The sequence below is a fragment of the Bos javanicus genome, chromosome 16, assembly GCF_032452875.1.
Source record: "Bos javanicus breed banteng chromosome 16, ARS-OSU_banteng_1.0, whole genome shotgun sequence".
NCBI lineage: Eukaryota > Metazoa > Chordata > Mammalia > Artiodactyla > Bovidae > Bos > Bos javanicus.
Window position 1 is genome coordinate 75,440,815 of NC_083883.1, and position 20,917 is coordinate 75,461,731.

Below are 20,917 nucleotides of genomic sequence, written 5' to 3' on the forward strand. Positions count from 1 at the left end.
CAAGTGGGCCTTGGAAAGCATCACTACGAACAAAGCTAGTGGAGGTGATGGAATTCCAGTTGAGCTATTTCAAATCCTGAAAGATGATGCTGTGAAAGTGCTGCACTCAATATGCCAGCAAATTTGGAAAACTCAGCAGTGGCCACAGGACTGGAAAAGGTCAGTTTTCATTCCAGTCCCAAAGAAAGGCAATGCCAAAGAATGCTCAAACTACTGCACAATTGCACTCATCTCACACGCTAGTAATGTCCAAAATTCTCCAAGCCAGGCTTCAGCAATAAGTGAACCGTGAACTTCCAGATGTTCAAGCTGGTTTTATAAAAGGCAGAGGAACCAGAGATCAAATTGCCAACATCTGCTGGATCATCGAAAAAGAAAGAGAGTTCCAGAAAAACATTTCTGCTTTATTGACTATGCCAAAGCTTTTGACTGTGTGGATCACAATAAACTGTGGAAAATTCTTCAAGAGATGGGAATACCAGACCACCTGACCTGCCTCTTGAGAAACCTATACGCAGGTCAGGAAGCAACAGTTAGAACTGGACATGGAACAACAGACTGGTTCCAAATAGGAAAAGGAGTTCGTCAAGGCTGCATATTGTCACCCTGATTATTTAACTTCTATGCAGAGTACATCATGAGAAACACTGGCCTGGAAGAAGCACAAGCTGGAATCAAGATTGCTGGGAGAAATATCAATAACCTCAGATATGCAGATGACTCCACCCTTATGGCAGAAAGTGAAGGGGAACTAAAAAGCCTGTTGATGAAAGTGAAAGAGGAGAGTGAAAAAGTTGGGTTAAAGCTCAACATTCAGAAAACGAAGATCATGGCATCTGGTCCCATCACTTCATGGGGAATAGATGGGGAAACAGTGGAAACAGTGTCAGACTTTATTTTTGGAGGCTCCAAAATCACTGCAGATGGTGACTGCAGCCAGGAAATTAAAAGACACTTACTCCTTGGAAGGAAAGTTATGACCAACCTAGATTGCATATTAAAAAGCAGAGACATTATTTTGCCAACAAAGGTCCGTCTAGTCAAGGCTATGGTTTTTCCAGTAGTCATGTATGGATGTGAGAGTTGGACTGTGAAGAAAGCTGAGCACCGAAGAATTGATGCTTTTGAACTGTGGTGTTGGAGAAGACTCTTGAGAGTCCCTTGACTGCAAGGAGATCCAACCAGTCCATTCTAAAGAAGATCAGTCCTGGGTGTTCTTTGGAAAAATGATGCTAAAGCTGAAACTCCAGTACTTTGGCCACCTCATGCACAGAGTTGACTCATTGGAAAAGACTCTGATGCTGGGAGGGATTGGGGGCAGGAGGAGAAGGGGATGACAGAGGATGAGATGGCTGGATGGCATCATCAACTCGATGGACGTGAGTTGGGTGAACTCCAGCAGTTGGTGATGGATGGGGAGGCCTGGGGTGCTGCAATTCATGGGGTCTCAAAGAGTCAGGCATGACTGAACTGAACTGAACTGAATGTAAGATGAACACTCCATCAATTCTAAGCCACATTCTCCATAGTCATACATCCCCAATGTTAAGTATTTTCCTGCCTCACTAAAATGGTGTTACAGATAGTGTATCTTTGTTTCCTGTGTCTATATTTTGCAGATATATATGGTGCTCACTAGACTAGCTTCTTGTAGCTGCCTGTGTTGCATTTTTCTAACTATGATTGATTAGCTTGTGCGTGTGTGTGTATTTGTATGTGTGTCCCTCTCTCTTTCCATCTTCCTCCCTCTCTCTCCTCTCCCTCTTATTTTCTAAAATGCATTGAAAATGAGCTGAAGTCCCTTCCTACTCTGATTTTGAAGATTACAGCTTTTTGGATGTCAGGGTTAAGGGGTTAGATGAAAGGCAAAAAATGTACTCAGGCAGGATGTCTGATGCTACTAATTACTCACCAAGATATGGATAAGACCATTTTTGTAAACCATGAATTGGCTCATTTGAAATTCCTCTGTTTTTGTCTTAGAAGAGAGAAAAGGGAAGAAAGAAGAAAGTCAAAGGATGAAAGAACAAAAGAAGCTCCCCATAGAAAGACAGAATCTTCTGCCAGCACATTTAAGAAACTAAATGGTGCCAAGTGCCAAGCAGATCCTGGGGCCCTGCTTACTGCCTAGTGAATAACGCAGGGAGGGAGGGAGCATGTAAATAACACAGCGGGGAGGGGCACATAAATAACACAGAGCAGAGAGTTCAATTCAGTTCAGTTCAGTCACTCAGTCCTGTCTGACTCTTTGGGACACCATGAATTGCCGCATGCCAGGCCTCCCCATCCATCACCAGCTCCCGGAGTTCACTCAAACTTACATCCATCGAGTCGGTGATGCCATCCAGCCATCTCATCCTCTGTCGTCCCCTTCTCCTCCTGCCCCCAATCCTTCCCAGCATCAGAGTCTTTTCCAATGAGTCAACTCTGTGCATGAAGTGGCCAAAGTACTGGAGTTTCAGCTTTAGCATCATTCCTTCCAATGAACACCTAGGACTGATCTCCTTTAGAATGGACTGGTTGGATCTCCTTGCAGTCCAAGGGACTCTCAAGAGTCTTCTCCAGTACCACAGTTCAAAAGCATCAATTCTTCGGGACATCAATTTCCCTGATGGTGGGAAAGATTTAGGGCAGGAGAAGGGGACGATAGAGGATGAGATGGCTGGATGGCATCACCGACTCAATGGACATGAGTTTGAGTGAACTCCAGGAGGTGGTGATGGACAGGGAGGCCTGGTGTGCTGCAGTCCATGGGGTCGCAAAGAGTCGGACACGACTGAGCGACTGAACTGAACTGAACTGCCTCTGTCATCACATGGTGCTCTCCCTGTGTATCTCTGTGTCAATGTTTTCTCTTCTTATACAGACACAAGTCATCGGATGAGGGTCCACCCCAATCCAGTACAACTTCATTTAATTTAACTTACTACATCTGCAAAGACCCTACTGTCTTAAGTCAAATCTGAGGTTCTGGGTAGACATGAATTTGGGAATGGGGAGGAGGGGTGTGAAGAGAGACATTATTCAACCCAGTAGAGCTGAACCCCAAAACTACTCATGCTCTGCAGAACATGGTACTAGACCAAGGGCACAAGTTTGTGCTCTGGTTTTGGGAACCAAGCTGAAGTCAAGTTATAACCATAAGATACAGCATAACTGTGTTTCCAGAACTGATGATGGAAGCCATGAAATGGTGACTCCAGTTCCATATTTAAGAAATAACCCCAATATTCAGTTCATATGTTTAGTTTGAGCCAGGGTTGAGCTCCCACTGAAGAATGCTATTTAAATTAGTATACCTCTCCTACCTCTTCAAGATTCAGGTACAACCCAGGTAGAGTATCAGCTCTTCCCCTTGCCATCCATCCTTTCTTCATAAGGATCATCAGATATTTGAGTAGGACTGGAAACCCTGATGCCTTACTTCCACACTAGCCTTGGATGGATTTTTTTTTTGGATTATTTTGTAAATAACAGGACAACTCTGAAGCTGTGAGAAAGTTCACACCTGGGGAGAGAAATAAATAAAGACTTTCAGAGTCTGTCAAGGAAAGAAATTTGAGACTTTCCTGCTGAACAGCCCTGACAAGGTTAATGGTGTCAATATCACCAAATAAAGTCCAGAACAATCAGGAGGAAGGATGGATATATTAGCCCAGGGTAGACATGTTGAGATGAGCAGTAGGCTTGAGGTTATGGGGAGAAGCAAATACAACCTCTATGAGTAAGGACTCGGAGAGACTGAACTCAGATTGTTAGGACAAATCCAACGACTCAACTGGGAAAGTCCCTTTGCCAAGCTACAGCCAGTAAAGCCAGGGGTCATAGGAGACACTCAAGAGTCCCTGAGGGGCAGGCCACCTCTCAGGCAAGGATAAACAGGGCATCGGTAGGGAGGAGAATGCCTGGGGAATCATCCAATAGAGTTTCCTTTGCCCACTAGATTTTCTGGTTAACCCACGCACATCTGAACGCCCACTGCTGTTCAACATCACTGTTCAGTGATTCTTCTCTTGTGATTTAATTACTCTAGCAAGCTGAGTAGGGTAATATTAGAAGAAAAGAATGTAAACAGAAAGGGTGATGAGACAAGAAAGAAAAATGATTTACTTTTAAGATATTACCACTAACTTGTGGCTGGATCATATTACAAGTAAGAAAAAAAAAAAAAAGACTTCATTTTGTTATTGTCAATTCACTCCCTTACATTTGGATCTCTCTTTCTCAATAGTTTTAATCTGACGTTTTCTGAAAGTTTACAGCCCAGTTAGGAATAGTTACAGTGGAATGATGGGACCTAGTACAGTTCATATAACACATAGATTTATGTCATTTGTTCCCTTCAAGAGTCAGTAAGAGTAAGAATTACTGTTAATTCATCTCATGGAGGGAAAAACTTGCAACAACTGGAAATAAGTTGAGCCAGGACTAGTATCTGGGACTCCTGACTCGAATTTCAGGGCTATTTCTACACACCACCCTTCACCACAGGGTAAGGGAAGAACCTTGAATGAGAATTTCTACTTTTGAGGTGGGTGAACCGGCGGTGATTCTTCTTCACTGTCTCAAGGCAGAGTCCAGATACTCCCTGGAAGTGCCGACCGGCAGCTCTGCAGCGGGGACTGATGGCAAAATTGTCGGGATGAGGAGAGCTTGAACTCCAACCCTGCTTGCCAAGATGCCAGGGCCACAAAGTCAGGAATGGCTCTGCTGCCTTCATCACTTAATTAGCTGAGCGCCACACTCCTTTTGCAGTCGTCTCCAAGACGCTTGCAATTGTGTAGCTTTCTTGGATTTTCATTCCATGAAAGGCTCTTTCATACCAGCTCCTTCAGTCCCTGGGGAACTGAATACGAAGGGAAGAAAGAAGTGTAATGGAGATTTTACGAACAGGCCTCTGCACCGTCTTCCCCTGTGGTCTCCAGTTTCTATTGCTTTCTCCCCTGGTGAGGTGCCTGGGTAGCTACCTGGATGGAACATATGGTTTTTTCTTTTAATCTCATCATTACTCACTGAGGTATAGAAACCACACTCTGGCACCTTCCTGCCTCACTCATTTAAAATGCCTTTTGCTACCTATACTTTTTTTTAAGTGAAAGAAAAAAAGAAGAGGGAACAAACTTAGTAGATGAAGAAACAAAAGAGCGTCCCTTGGGTTGGAGAACGACGTTGCCAAAGCGTCGACGACTACCAGGCGCTGACAAAGTGCAGACAGAAAGCAGCGCCTCGCATCCCGTCGCGGAGGAAGGAACAGGAGCCGCGGCAGCTGTAAAGAAAAAAAGCTTCCCGTTTCAGAGAAGCGCAGTTCTCCTTTCAAAGGTGTTGAGAACTGGCTTCGGCTGCCTCCCAAGCTCTAGGAAGAAAAGCATGAAATGGCTGTCAGAGATAAAGCGCCCATAAAATTTTGCTAAACTGGAATGGCAGGAACTGCATCTTTTTCGCTTTTCCTTCAAAGCCTTGGACGCAAAAAACTCCATCAGGGCTGGGATTCTGCGCAGGATAACAAGAGACTATATTTGATCCAGGCTACCACCGATTGTGCCGACTTCCTCAACTTTTTCAGCAGGGCCAGGGCTGTTCCGACAAGACTGCACGGAACCGTGGATGACACCACCCCCAGCTCTCAGGTGGAAGTCCCCCCACACCCCACCAAGCTGGCTCCCCACTTTTCTGACTAACACTCCCGTCTGCAACTCCTCTCTCTCCTCTCTCATTCTGGCTGCCTGGAAACACAAAAGCACTCAGTGGTACTCTAAGCCCTCACTTCAAATACCAATCATGATTCTTCTCAAAGATTCTAGACACCCGGGCGATCTTCTGACACGGATGGGACATACTAGAAAGGCAATTGAGAGGAAGGAAGAGAATTGAAACTTAGTGTGGAAACCAATCTCCGCCCTCCCCACCAGGCAACCCACCCAGTTTTGTTGTTGTTTCAGGAGAAAATAGACTCACTCCTTCAATTGTATCCTTCTCGACTTGCCAGTATGTCGTTTCTCCCTCTCTCCACACCTTCCTCCTTCAGCCCTCATACTCCAGGAGTGATACGTGGCCTTAATATCTGCTGACAGTAGAATCTATTCTGGGATCAAAAAAAAGGGTGGCGGGGTTTCCAAGTGGACACGGCAACAGCTTAGCAAGGGTTCAAAATTAAGGACATTTAAGAAATTGATGACTTTCTTTTTAAGGATCTGAGAGACTGTCTGTGCCTCTCATTTTGGCCTTTATCCTGGGAGAGAGACGGAAGAACCTAAAGGGAGTCATCTCCATACAATGGGCCAATGGGAATAACCAATCTGTTTCAAAGTTCATGAATAAGACATTGTGTATAATCTTTGTGGTATGAATTGTACAGAGACTGTGGACAGAAGAGATAGGCAACTTTCCACTTGATTCCCCTCTGCCAATTTCGCCTTAATCTCCAAGATCCCTGGGGGACAGCCTCCGTCGCATCTACTTAAATCTATTAAAAAAGAGTTGGTCCAGGAAAAGAGGACTGCGAAGATCAAACATCCTTGACTTTGGTGAACTCATAAAATTCTTAAAAATTTCTTTTCCTTGATACTAATTTTAAGTCACCCTAAACTAATTTCCGGAGAAGGAAATGGCAACCCACTCCAGAGTTCTTGCCTAGAGAATCCCAGGGACGGGGAAGCCTGGTGGGCTGCCATCTATGGGGTCGCACAGAGTCGGACACAACTGAAGCGACTTAGCAGTAGCAGCAGCAAACTAATTTCCCCTTCAAAACTTTCGATCAGGACTTCAGGTTGCAAAATCCAGTTGTTAACCAAGGGGGTAAAGTAGGGAAACAAGGGGAAAGTGGCCATTTAAGAAAACGTGGGCAGAGAAAGAGAGAGAAATGGAAATGTCATACCGATGACCAATAAATATCTTTGATAAACAGCTGGATTCGAAGTAAAATTCAGGTGCTGCCTCAAAGATAGTGTTACTAAACTCCTTGAATAAACATGAGCGGCTCTATCTCAGACATACACCACTTCTCTGTGAGCTGTGTCTTCCACAGGATGCTGTAATCTGGCCCCCTCTCTCATTTCACATCTGACATGAAGCTGAGTATCTCCACAGCAACTGGAAGTTACATACAGTCCTGAATCTGCTCCATCTTGCACAAGCCTGATGAGTCCAAGACTAAGTAGCCAGTTCAGGCTAGTCACGGCACCAGCACTCTGAACATGTTTTATTCATGTTCTCAGGATCCAGGACTTCAGGTTATCATCTATGGGACTGAGTTTGTTACAGTTTCCAGAAGATAGAACCTTTCCCTCTGTTGCTTTTCTATGTAACCAGTGTCAGAGTGGGGACAGAAACAGTGCCTGTTACTTTATCATTGTTTTTGTGTGGTTGCCAAGTCATGTCTGACTCCTTTGTGACGCCATGGGCTATAGCCCACCAGGCTCCTCTGTCCATGGGATTTCCCAGGCGAAGACACTGGAGTGGGTTGTCATTTCCTTCTCCAGGGGATCTTCTGGATCCAGGGATCAAACTCACATCTCCTGCATTGGCAGGTGGATTCTTTATCACTGAGCCACATGCATACGTGCTCAGTCGCTTCAATCGTGTCCGACTCTGTGCAACTCTATGGACAGCAGCCCTCCAGGCTCCTCTGTCCACAGGATTCTCCAGACAAGAATACTGGAGTGGGTTGCCATTTCTTTCTCCCAAGGGGAGCCCAAATCAACTATACTTCAATTTTAAAAATTCACTGTGAAAGATATGCAAAATCAACAAATTTTGATTTTGCATATGTATGCAAGTACATATGTTTGCAAGTATGAAAGTATGACCTTTCCCCAGTGTGATGGTATTTGGGGGTGGTGCCTGAAGGAAGTGGTTAAGCCATGAAGGTGGAGCCCTCATGAATGGGAGTGCTGCCTCAGATAAAGAGACCCCAGAGAGTTCAATCACCCCTCTGCTGTGTGAGGACCCAGCAAGAAGACAGCCACCTGTGGACTAAGAAGCAGGCTCTCATCAGTCACTGAATGTGCTGGCCGTGATCTTGAACTTCCCAGCCTCCTGAGTTACAAGGAATACATTTCTGTCACTTATAAACATCTAGTATATAGTAGCTTTCTTATAGCCCTGAGAGATTAAGACAGAGCAGATTGATATTTCTGAGCACCCGATGTGCACCAAATACTATACAAAATATTCAACTGACCAGTGAAACAGGAATGACTGTAGAAATGGAAACTGAATTTCTGGAATCAAATTATTTCCCCTGATTCCAAAGCTTAAAAAGTTAGTGTTTGGAATCTGACTATTCTTGTGTCAATATCCACATGCTTTCCAAAATGCTGCGACCTCTTCCCCAAGAGAGTTCTCAACTGTGGTTGAAAGCCTGTGTGAAGTGTGTCTTACCATCTAAAACCAAAAAGTGCTTCCTTGTGTCTTGTCTAAATCCTTCCTGTTACACTGTGAATACCTCCCATTTCTTATTCTCCTCTGATTTATCTCTAATGCATCTTTACAAATTAAGTGACATCTCAACCTTTTGGGGAAATATCATCTAATTCCTTTGGGACCATTGCTTCTATCTTTGCAAAGTTATAGGAATTGATTAAGGTTGCATTGGGGTTAGAACACTTATGTGTATGGGTAAGATTTAAAAGGGGAGTGATTCTGCTTCATTGCTAAGAGTAAGATGCTCCCTAGGTGAAAATATCTTTTCGTAAATTCAAGTACAATGATCTTATATTATCCATACCCCACACTGTAATCCACTCCTGTCTCCCAGGGGCTCCCCATTACATATTGAATCTTTGGGGGGTTTTCTTTAAAGCCTTTGATTACCAAACAGGGGAGCAAATGTGTAAAAAGGAAATTGGCAGGCATCCCAGAGTGATCTGAGGGGCTGGGAATCAGAATGCTAAACTACCATTCAAAATGTAAGTAATTAAAATTAATTAAAAATCATTAGGCAAACCTTCACTTTTGCAATTTCAAGGTGCAACCCAACTCACCGAGCTCATCAAGGATGTGCATGCTGTCAAAACTATGTGAAGGATTTCCATGACCTGAGCATGGACTGAGGGACTGAGCTAGAGGAAGCTGGATCAAAGTATCACAGTGAGTCAAAAACTTAATTTAAAAATGAGTAGAAAAAAAAGAACACATCGATGAGATGGATGCAGGATTCACTCTTTGATCATCAATCAACTTCTTTTCTGTTACTCTTCAGGGCTCAGGATTCCCAAAGAGCTCTGCTATTTCAGCCTCATGGAAAGCCTCAGATCTCACTCCAGGTTGCTTATGGTCTGATTTGGAAAGGTGAGATAGAGAAGAAGCCAAGAATAGCACAAATGAAACAAAGTAGGAAAACGTATCCTTCACTGATCCAACCACATTTTAGACTACCTACCATAGACGTTAGCATTGTGCTCAGTCCAGTTCAGCTCGGTCATATCCGACTCTTGGCGACCCCACGGACTGCAGCATGCCAGGCCACCCTGTCCATCACCAACTCCCAGAGCTTGTTCAAACTCATGTCCATTGAGTCGGTGATGCCATCCAACCATCTCATCCTCTGTCATCCCCTTCTCCTCCTACCTTCAATCTTTCCCAGCATCAGGGTCTATTCCAATGGGTCAGTTCTGCTCATCAGGTGGCCAAAGTATTGGAGCTTTAGCTTCAGCATTAGTCCTTCCAATGAATATTCAGGACTGATTTCCTTTAGGATGGACTGGTTGGATCTCCTTGCTGTCCAAGGGACTCTCAAGAGTCTTCTCCAACAACACAGTTCAAAAGCATCCATTGTTCAGTGCTCAGCTTTCTTTATGGTCCAACTCTCACATCCATATGTAATTACTGGAAAAACCATAGCTTTGACTATATGGACCTTTGTTAGTAAAGTAATGTCTCTGCTTTTTAATATGTATCTAGGTTTGTCCTAGCTTTTCTTCCAAGGAGCAAGCATCTTTTAATTTCATGACTGTAGTCAGCATCTGTAGTGATTTTGGAGCCCAAGAAAATAAAGTCACTCCCTGTTTCTATTGTTTCCCAATCGATTTGCCATGAAGTGATAGGAATGGATGACATGATCTTAGGTTTTCAAATGTTGCATTTTAAGCCAGTTTTTTCACTCTCGTCTTTCACTTTCATCAAGAGGCTCTTTAATTTCTCTTTGCTTTCTGCCATAAGGGTGGTGTCATCTGCATATCTGAGGTTATTGACATTTCTCCCTGAAGTCTTGATTCCAGTTTATGATTCATCCAGTTTGGCATTTCGCGTAATATACTCTGCATATAAGTTAAATAAGCAGGATGACAATATACAGCCTTGAGGTACTCCTTTCCCCATTTGGAACCAGTCCACTGTTCAACGTCTGGCTCTAACTGCTGCTTCTTGATCTGCATGCAGGTTTCTCAGGAGGCAGGCAGGTGGTCTGGCATTCCCATTTCTTTAAGAATTTTCCACAGTTTGTTGTGTTCCACATAGTCAAAGTTTTAACGTAGTCAATGAAGCAGAAATAAATGTTTTTCCGGAACTCTCTTGCTTTTTCTATGATCCAACAGATGTTGGCAATTTGATCTCTGCTTCCTCTGCCTTTTCTAAATCCAGCTTGAACATCTGGAAGTTCTGGGTTCGTGTACTGTTGAAGCCTCACTTGGACAAATTTGAGCATTACTTTGCTAGTGTGTGAGGGAGGCCTGGCGTGCTGCAACTCATGGGGTCGCAAAGAGTCGGACACGACTGAGCGACTAAACTGAACTGAACTGAGATGAGTCCAACTGTGCGGTAGTTTGAACAGTCTTTGGCATTGCCTTTTTTTGGGGTTGGAATGAAAACTGACTTTTTCCAGTCCTGTGGTCATTGGTGAGCTTTCCAAATTTGCTGGCATACTGAGTGTACCACTTTAACAGCATCATCTTTTAGGATTCAAAATAGCTCAACTGGAATTCTATCACCTCAACTAGCTTTGTGCATAGTGATGCTTCCTAAGGCCCACTTGACTTCGTACTACAAGGTGTCTGGCTCTAGGTGAATGATCATGCCATCGTGTTATCTGGGTCATGGAGATCTTTTTTGTACAGTTCTTCTGTGTATTCTTGCCACCTCTTCTTAATATATTCTGCTTCTGTTAGGTCCATAGCATTTCTGTCCTTTATTGGGTCCATTCTTTGCATGAAATGTTCCCTTGATATCTCTAATTTTCTGGAAGAGTCTTTCCCATTCTATTGTTTTCCTATATTTCTTTGCATTAATCACTGAGGAAGGCTTTCTTATCTCTCCTTGATATTCTTTGGAACTCTGTATTCAGATGGATATATCTTTCCTTTTCTCCTTTGCCTTTCTCTTCTCTTCTTTCCTCAGCTATTTGTAAGGAGCCCTCAGACAACCATTTTGCCTTTTTGCATTTCTTCTTCTTGGAGATGGTTTTGATCACTGCCTCCTGTACAATGTCACAAACCTCTGTTCATAGTTCTTTAGGCACTCTATCTATCAGATCTAATCCCTTGAATCTCACTTCCACTGTATAATAGTAAGGGATTTGATTTAGTGGTTTGTGATCTAGTGGAATGGTCTAGTGGTTTTCCCTACTTTCTTCAATTTAATTCTGAGTTTTGCAATAAGGAGTTCACAGTCAGCTTCTGGTCTTGTTTTTGCTGACTGTATAGAGCTTCTCCATCTCAGGCTGCAAAGAATATAATCAATCTGATTTCAGTATTGACCATCTGGTGATGTCCATGTGTAGAGTCTTCTCTTGTGTTGTTGGAAGAGGGAGTTTGCTATGACCAGTGCATTCTCTTGGCAAAACTCTGTTAGCCTTTTCCCTGCTTCATTTTGTAGTCCAAGGCCAACTTGCTTGTTACTCCAGGTGTCTCTTGATTTCCTACTTTTGCATTCCAGTCCCCTGTGATGAAAAAGGGGTTGTTTTTTGGTATTAGTTCTAGAAAGTCTTGTAGATCTTCATGGAACTGTTCAATTTCAGCTTCTTAGGCATTAGTGGCTGGGACATAGACTTGGATTACTGTGATATTGAATGGTTTACCTTGGAAATGAACAGAGATCATCCTGTTGCTTTTGAGATTTCACCCAAGTACTGCATTTCAAACTCTTTTGTTGACTATGAGGGCTAGTCCATTTCTTCTAAGAGATTCTTACAGGAGTAGATATAATGGTCTTCTGAATTAAATTCACCCATTTCAGTCCATGTTAGTTCACTGATTCCTAAAATGTCGATGTTCACTCTTGCCATCTCCTGTTTGACCACTTCCACTTTGCCTTGATTCGTGGACCTAACATTCCAGGTTCCTATGCAATATTGCTCTTTATAGCATCAGACTTTACTTCCATCACCGGTGACATCCACAGCTGGATGCTGTTTTTGCTTTGGCTCTCTCTCTTCACTCTTTCTGGAGTTATTTCTCCACTCTTCTCTAGTAGCATATTGGGCACCTACTGACCTGGGGAGTTCATCTTTCAGTGTCCTGTCTTTTTGCCTTTTCATACCATTCATGGAGTTTTCAAGGAAAGAAATACTGAGTGGTTTGCCATTCCCTTCTCCAGTGGACCACATTTTGTAGAACTCTCCACCATGACCCATCCGTTTTTGGTGGTCCTACACTGCATGACTCATAGTTTCATTGAGTTAGACAAAGCTGTGTTCCATGTGATCAGTTTGGTTAGTTTTCTGTAATTGTGATCTGATCTGTGGTTTCCATTCTGTCTGCCCTCTAATGGAGAAGGATAAGAGGCTTGTAGAAGCTTCCTGCTGGGAGGGACTTGTGGGGGAATCTGGGTCTTGCTCTGATGGGCAGGGCCATGCTCAGTAAATCTTTAATCCAATTTTCTGTTGATGGGTGGGGCTGTGTTCCCTCCCTGTGTTTTGGCTTGAGGCCAAACAATGGTAACAATGGCAGTAATGGGGACCTCCCACCAAAGGACTTATGCCAGAACTCGTGTGTTCAGTGCCTCTGACCCCAAGGCAGCCCTCTGTTGCCCCACACCTCTGCAGGGGCCTCCCAGTCACAGGCAAGTCTGGATTAGTCTGTTGTAGGGTCACTGCTTCTTTTTCCTGGGTCCTTGTGTGCAAAAGGTTTTGTTTGTGCCCTCCATGAAATTGTTTCCAAAGTCCCAGGGAAGTTCTGTAATCAAATCCCACTGGCCTTCAAAGTCAAGTTCCCTGGGGGTTCTCAGTCCCTTTTCCAGATCCCCAGGTTGGGAAATCTGTTGTGGGGTCTAGAACTTTTGCAGCAGTGCAAGAACCTCTTTGATTTAATTGTTCTCCAGTTTGTGGGTTGTCTGCCCAGTGGCTCTATGGGGGCGATTCACAAGACCTGCCTCCCAGGTCTGTTGCAGCCAGAGCCCCAGTCCCTGGGCTCTCGTGCTAGGGCATGTGGTGATAGAGTCCTTTCCTGCAGTGCCCGTTACAGTAGGACTAGTTGAGGAATGAGGTGTGTTATATTCATGGAGGGTTTCCCAGGTGGTGCTAGTGGTAAAGAGCCTGCCTGCCAATGCAGGTGACCTGAGAGACACGAGTTCAATCCCTGGATCAGGAAGATCCTCTGGAGGAGGGCATGGCAACCCACTCCAGTATTCCTGCCTGAGAAATCCCATGGACAGAGGAGCCTTGTGGGTCCCAATTCACTTCATTGTACAGCAGAAATGAACACAACATTGTAAAGTAACTATACCCTCCTCCCAAATAAAATGCCATTAAAAAAAAAAAAAAAAAGAATGAGCACAATGCATTTCTGGGGCAGGTTGACAGGAGGAAAGAAGCACATCAGAGATCAATGAAAAAGATTGCTCCTGGCAACCCTATGATAGATGAAATGAGATAAGGATCAAATTAAGGAAAACCTTCATAACCAGGAAATACTTTCCTGTAATTGCTTCTTAGATGATTGGGATTCAACATCATAGAACTTTTTTTAAGCAAAAAATGGCCTGAAGATGTCACAACCTCCATTTCAGAAACACAAGCAAATGAGAACATCAATTATGTACTTGATCCTACCTTCATGTTCAAGGGTCATCATATTTATTATGCTGAGAACAGACGTCCAGATGAGGATGTTTATGCAGACTGGAAAAATATGAAGGATTGGAAATCAGGATATAGTCCAAATTGAAGGAGTCGAGGGAATTTATTCTGGAGAATAAAGGGTTGAGAAATGGAAACAATGGCTACTTATGAAAACTTGAAGAACCATGTTTTAAGTAAACGAAATAGTTCTTACATGTTATTTTTTTCTTTCTTCAGGAAATTCCAACAAATATCTAACAGAAATTGAGCAGGAAAAAAGAGAGAGTGATGCTCAGACTGAAGCAGGAATGTTTGACCTCTCTGACCTGTCACAGACATCTGTGAGGGGCTCCCCAGACACTCTAGAACTGAAGAGAACAATTTGGAAAACATCCCCTGGAGGCAAGAGCTAAGGTTAACCAGAGTGAAGCTGAAATCAGAGGTTAGAATTTGACTCAGCATCGAAAAGCATTCTCCTGTAATTAAAGCTGACCTACCAGGACTTGGGATACTCTGTGATGTAGCACTCACTCTATCTTTGAAGAGATCAAATAGTAGTTAGAAGACCACTGTCAGGAATGCAGCAAAAGTATTTCTTGTCCTGAGGAAGAAAAAAGATGACATTACCTCAAGTTCCTTTTCAGCTTTCAGGTTCTATGAGTTGTTGGCATGCTGAACATGTCAAGTTATATTCTGAAGTAGTTGGAGGCCCAAGAATTGAACTCAAGCCTTGGTCTCCAGCCCTTGGAAATTTTGAGCACAGGAGTGAGTTAGGCATCAGGAGAAACTTGAATCTAGGGTTTTGCCCCAAAGCAAAAGAATAGATAGATGGGGAAACAGTGGAAACAGTGGCAGACTTTATTTTGGAGGGGCTCCAAAATCACTGCAGATGGTGACTGCAGCCATGAAATTAAGACGCTTGCTCCTTGGAAGAGAAGCTATGACCAACCTAGATAGCATATTAAAAGGCAGAGACATTACTTTGCCAACAAAGGTCCATCTAGTCAAAGCTATGGCTTTTCCAGTAGTCATGTATGGATGTGAGAATTGGACCATAAAGAAAGCTGAGTGCAGAAAAATTGATGCGTTTGAACTGTGGTGGTAGAGAAGACTCTTGAGAGTCCCTTGAACAGCAAGGAGATCCAACCAGTACATCCGAAAGGAAATCAGTCCTGAGTATTCATTGAAAAGACTGATGCTGAAGTCGAAACTACAATACTTTGGCCACGTGATGAGAAGAACTGACTCATTTGAAAAGATCCTGATGTTGGGAAAGATTGAAGGCAGGGGGAGAAGGAGATGACAGAGGATCATATAGTTGGATGGCATCACCGACTCAATGAACATGAGTTTGAGTAAGCTCCAGAAGTTGGTGATGGACAGGGAGGCCTGTCGTGCTGCAGTCCATGGGGTCACAAAGAGTCAGACACGACCAAGCAACTCAACTGAACTGAAAGGAACAAATGAAATGCTGCACATCCCTCTCTGTGCTGTGCGGTGGGGAGACGTCACTGTCGGCAGAGTCTTCCTACCAGGACCCCAGGAGGAAGATGATGCCAGTGGTCCTCTGCTCTGTGTGAGGAGAAGGCCCAGAAGATTTGATGCAAATATCATAGACTGATTTAGAGTTTATCTTTCCATGTTCTGTTTTCACCATGCCTTTTGTCATCTCTCCTCCTCCTGCTAGGGGATTCAACTTATTTTAACATGAAATCATTCAACTGATTTTCACATGGTGAATTTTATCCATCTTTTGCTCCTCCCCCTCTTCCCCCAAAAAGAGAAATGTATTTAAGTCCTACATCCTCATAACTCAAAATGCTGCTTTATTTGGAAATAGACAAATTGCAGATGTAATTATTTAAGATGAGGCCATATTGGAGTAGGATAGGTCCTAACCCATCTCAACTGGTGTTTTTGCAGACAGAGACATGGAAAGAATACCATGTGAATTGGACTGATGTATCTGTAAGTCAGTAATCATCAAACATTACAAGTAATACCAGAAGCTAGGAAGGGGCACGGAAGGATTTTCCTCCAAGTTTCTGAGGGAGTATGATCCTTCTGACACCTTGATTTCAGACTTTAAGCCGCTAGAATTGAGAGACAATACCTTTCAGTTGTTTCTAAGCTCCTTAGTTTGTGGCGCTTTATTATCGTTGGCCCTAGGCAATGTAACACGGTGAGTGTCCCCTTATTGGCCTTGGTTACTTAGGAACAGATCTGTCTCTTTTCCTTTGAGGCCATATCAGAGGGCCCACGATGGGCAGAAAGTTGGCAGGTGGCTTTCTCTGCTTGGCCTCTCACCTCCTGTGTTATAGAAAGATCACTCTCTCACATCTTGAGAATGCTGGCAGGCAGGAGAGCAGAACGAGCGTCAGGGAGCGTGAACACTGTCTTGAAGTGGGTCTTGACTTGATTGGCCTAGCTGCCTCATCACTTTGGAATTTAATCCAGCGCTTTGCAAAATGGAGATGATGCCCTTGTCATATTTTCTTGCCTCCTTGTAGTCACTTCTTCTGGGTAATTTCAGGGCATGAAAGATAACAAAACCTTTGAGCTGCTCTGATGGGAGTGTAAGGAATGCAACACAGGTAGCACTGGGCTGTCATAGGAGAGCAGAGCCACTCAGGGGGGCCAGAGACCAGAGCCGGAGCAGCAGGGCGGGCCTGGGCACAGATGAGGACCGAACTGGGAGTGTCACATGTGTGCTCAGTCATGTCTGACCCTTTGTGACTCCATGGGCTGTAGCCCGCCAGGCTCCTCTGTCCAGACAAGAATATTGGAACGGGTTGCCATTTCCTCTTCCAGGGGATCTTCCCGACCCAGGGATCAAACCCAGGTGTCCTGTGTCTGCTGCATTGCAGGAGCATTCTTTACCACTGAGCCACTGGGGAAGCCCCAGAATCAGGAGAGCAGTCAGTAAAACAGAAAGGGCACACAGCTGCCCTGAAACCAGAGGAGGAAACCGAGTTCAACTTTAGTAATGCGAAGTCAGCCAAGAGGAAGCAGATAAGGTGTGGAATCCAGAGCAGTAGTCCAGGTGGGCAGACAGCTGGCAGGGATGTGGGCAAAAGCAAAGACAGGCCACCCCAACAGAAACAACGAGGTTTAAGTGGAGAAACTGGAGCCAAGCAGAGGGCAGGTCGGCACCTGGGGTTCTGTAAGAGCAAACTGGGTTTAACAACTGATCCTAGACAGAACCGTTTGCCTTCTGTTGATGTTTTAAGAAGCCTTTTGGGTCTGCACCTATGAAAACCAGAGTACTGTGCAAATTTTACTTAGATGGTAATTAAAACCTTGCATTCAGCAGGAACACAGTAAAGATAATTTCTGCGGTTATATCGAATCTTCAAGGTAAGACCACTTCTGCGGGTGTTGTGGGTGGCACGTGCTTTCCGCACCAGGGCTGGCCTCTCCAGCTTCCCCTCTGTTGAACCCTGTCACGTATCTTAGAACGACAAACACAAACCGCTTTCATAACTTGGAAAAAATACAAAGTCCTCTGCAGTTTGAAAATAGACTGAAATTCACTGTCTTCCTATGTTATGTCCCTATTAGAGCTTTGACCTACTCATTCCTGTTCTGCGGGTTTCAGGGTTTTCAATCTATAAAATAGAGGCGTTGCAGTAAGCACCGGTCAGACAGGGCCTGAGGTCAGCACATCTCAGAAGAAGTCCATGCCTGCCATAAGCCACTCCTGTGTGTGGCTGGTACTGATGAGAAAAGAGCTGAATAAGCCAAGAATTCAGTAAGAAGCAACAGGCAGGCCAGTGAGGAGGGTAGCATTGTACTGTCTTTTACTTGGGATGTTTTTCATTTCATCAAAAGAGGCAACGAACGACTTTCAGGAATGGAGACAGAGCAGTTGAATGTGTCCCGCCCCAGGACTCCTCCTTGGGGGAGGGCACTTCTTTCCTCTGTAGCTCACGCGTCAACATTTTGGAAGGAGCAATATAGTTTTCTCTTTGTTACTAAAAATTGAAGAAATTCCAACCCATATAGTTGTTTTTGCAGCCACTCCTGCAATCCAGCTGTGTGTATGAGCACCTATGTTTATGAGAAACTACTTGCTGAACACCACTGTATGCTGAACGTCCTTCTGTGTTAGCTCAGACAAGCATCCTAAGCATCCTTTGCTATGGACATTAACGTCTCCTCTTCATTAGAAGAGGAGTCTAAGCCTCCGTTTGGTTAAGTCACACATACCCAAGGCCATATGCTTAAAAACAGCACACCTGAGGCTGGAAACCAGGGCAGTCATGATTTAAAACAAGAATTTCTAATGGAATTTGAGCCTAGTTATGAATGAACCGCGAAGTGCTTTTGGACAGAAAGAATTTCCTGTTGAGAAACAAGCCCGTGAGGTAAAAAGAAGGAAGAAAGAAAAGAGAGCCAACGTGCATTGTGCATCCCCTCTGTGGGGGACTCCAGACGTACCTTTCATTCCCATGACAAACCAGGCTTGTCTGGCCCTCAGCGTGGGCACTTCCTTTGCTGCTGTTCACTGACTCTCAGCAAGAACGAAGCGCCCACTTGTCTTATTTTGACTTCCACCTTTTTATCCCCCTCTCCCTCTGACATGCCCAACTGACTTCCCAGAAAGTTGGCTGTAACAGTTACAGCAGCGAATAATTTGATGTAACATTTACGGTTCGCTTTCTAAGTACCAGTCTCTGTGTTGAACTCTTTATGTGCATTTTCTCTTACAACCTTCAAAAAAAGATGAAGAAGATGGTATTATTATCCCCACCTCATGGATGAGAATATTGCCACCATATTTTCTTCCTCTATTTTATTCCCATTCTGTCTGTAAATATTTCCCCCATGGAGTCAGGAATCATGACCTGGGAAGGAACACAGGTCCTCCTAGAAGTAAAACTGAACCCATACACAATCCCCCTTTCCCTCAACTTATCTTCCAATGCAAAGATGCTTCCTTTTGTCTACAATTGTCTTGCTTATTGTTGGTTTATAGAAGCCTCAGAGTCAGCGCATAGATGAGGACACCGAGATTATTTAGGATCTTCTAGCACAGCAGATGCTAAGCGATATAAGGCTGCCTGGGTGCAGTGGGTGTCACATCCGGGCCTTTATTAAGGTGCTGAGAGAGCAGCTCCTTCCCCCAGCTCTGCCAGGCCACCCAGCAGGGTCTGTGTTTGAAAGGGGATCCTGACAGGTCTACCAAAGAAGATGAAAGAGGCAGCAGGGGAAGGGACAATGGATGGGTTAATGTGCAGAAATAAACTTTACAGCCCGGGGCAAGGCCGCCGTAAACCTCCTCCACACTGCACCGCACAGGTTGTGGTGGCAGCGACATGCCTTGGATGGTGCATTTACTTGGGATTCTCAAGGGAACTGCGGTTTGCAGCTCTGCTTGTTCTCCCTGCCAGGTAAGGGGCCTCCCTTCCTGAGCTCTGCAGAAACTATAAACTTTGGGACCAGGAGGCAATGCCTGCAGTTCTCAGGGGGAGCCTCAGAGGACTGTAGTGGCCTGAGCAAGTCTGTGGGGTTGGAACTTGAGCTCCTAGAGGATGTTGCCTACAGATAAGGCTAAGTGACACATTTGAACACATTTCAAAAACTTTAAAAGGTCATCTCATCCATGCCACTGTCTCTTATTTAGACCAATTCAAAACCAGTGCAGACTGAAAACTCCTGTTTTCAAAAACTACAAAGTGTAAAATTACATGTGTGGACTTATTTGAACAACTTAGATGACCAAAACTAAGCTGTCCTAGGTCTAACCTTAATCACTCACACTTTAGGAACATGGGCTATTTCCTCTTGTTCTACCTTCTGGAAGAGATGAAGGATATTTAAGTGACATCTTGAATCATTTAGAGGGACTGAGGATTCAATTTCATATAATAAATATTTGCTGAGTTCCCGTGTACCTAATTCTGAAATGGGGTGGGAGGGTCACAGAGGTGACAAGGCTGGTTTCTTCCAACAGAAGTTCTCAGTCTGGAGAAGGAGGAAGACTCTGCCATCACTAATTGCATGTTATATGACATAGTAAGGCCACAAGAAGCCACCGATTTTACCTGGAACCAGGTCATTCTATGGTGGAGGTAAGAATAGCTTGGAGACCACTCAGCTCCCATCAGAACCAAACGGGGTGGAAACAGAAGTCCAGACGCACTGGGCACAGGAGTTGGCCAAGAGAAGGGAGCCATCAGGAGAGGTCCCGGCTGGCTGCGGCCGTAGACCAGGATTCCTGCCTCAGTCTTGGCGCTGAGTTCTCTCTGGACATCAGAGCCTTCCTTTAGAGCACCCATTCTTCCCTTCCTCCATTCACCTGTCTGATTGAGAATTATGCACAGTTGCATGCCAACTGTGTTCTTGGCCCTGAGTTTTGTCTGGGAAATCCATCAGTGAACAAGACAGACAAATGGAAGGACCCTCAGCCTTGTGGAATGGATCATAAGAATAAGAATACTTAACAAATAGGCGTTAAGCACAAGCCATGGTGCAAAATCCTCCAGAGGGGAAGTGCTTAAAGGGCCCTCAGGACCTTGCAATGTCGTGGCGGTAGTACATGTGACAGCCTGAGGTCCCCTTAAAATGTAGCTCCGCTGTGGCCCCGCCCCCTCAGTGTTAGCTCCGCCCCCTCAGTGTTAGCTCCGCCCCCTCACTGTTAGCTCTGCTGTGGTCCCGCCCCCTCACTGTTAGCTCTGCTGTGGTCCCGCCCCCTCACTGTTAGCTCCGCTGTGGTCCCGCCCCCTCACTGTTAGCTCCGCTGTGGTCCCGCCCCCTCACTGTTAGCTCCGCGGTGGTCCCGCCCCCTCACTGTTAGCTCCGCTGTGGTCCCGCCCCCTCACTGTTAGCTCTGCTGTGGTCCCGCCCCCTCAGTGTTAGCTCCGCCCCCTCACCGTTAGCTCCGCGGTGGTCCCGTCCCCTCAGTGTTAGCTCCGTTGTGGTCCC

The 20,917-nt window shown here is 44.7% G+C and overlaps 1 long non-coding RNA gene across 1 annotated transcript; it reads right to left on the reverse strand.

Annotated features, from left to right (window-relative positions):
• Nucleotides 1–3,145: 3,145 nt before the first annotated feature.
• LOC133228176 (uncharacterized) lies at nt 3,146–14,569 on the reverse strand. Its single transcript, XR_009730115.1, has 4 exons — nt 14,488–14,569; nt 7,965–8,034; nt 5,956–6,082; nt 3,146–3,508 (listed from the first exon to the last, which is right to left on the reverse strand). It is a non-coding gene; the product is annotated as an uncharacterized LOC133228176 (long non-coding RNA).
• Between the last annotated feature and the right edge of the window lie 6,348 nt (nt 14,570–20,917).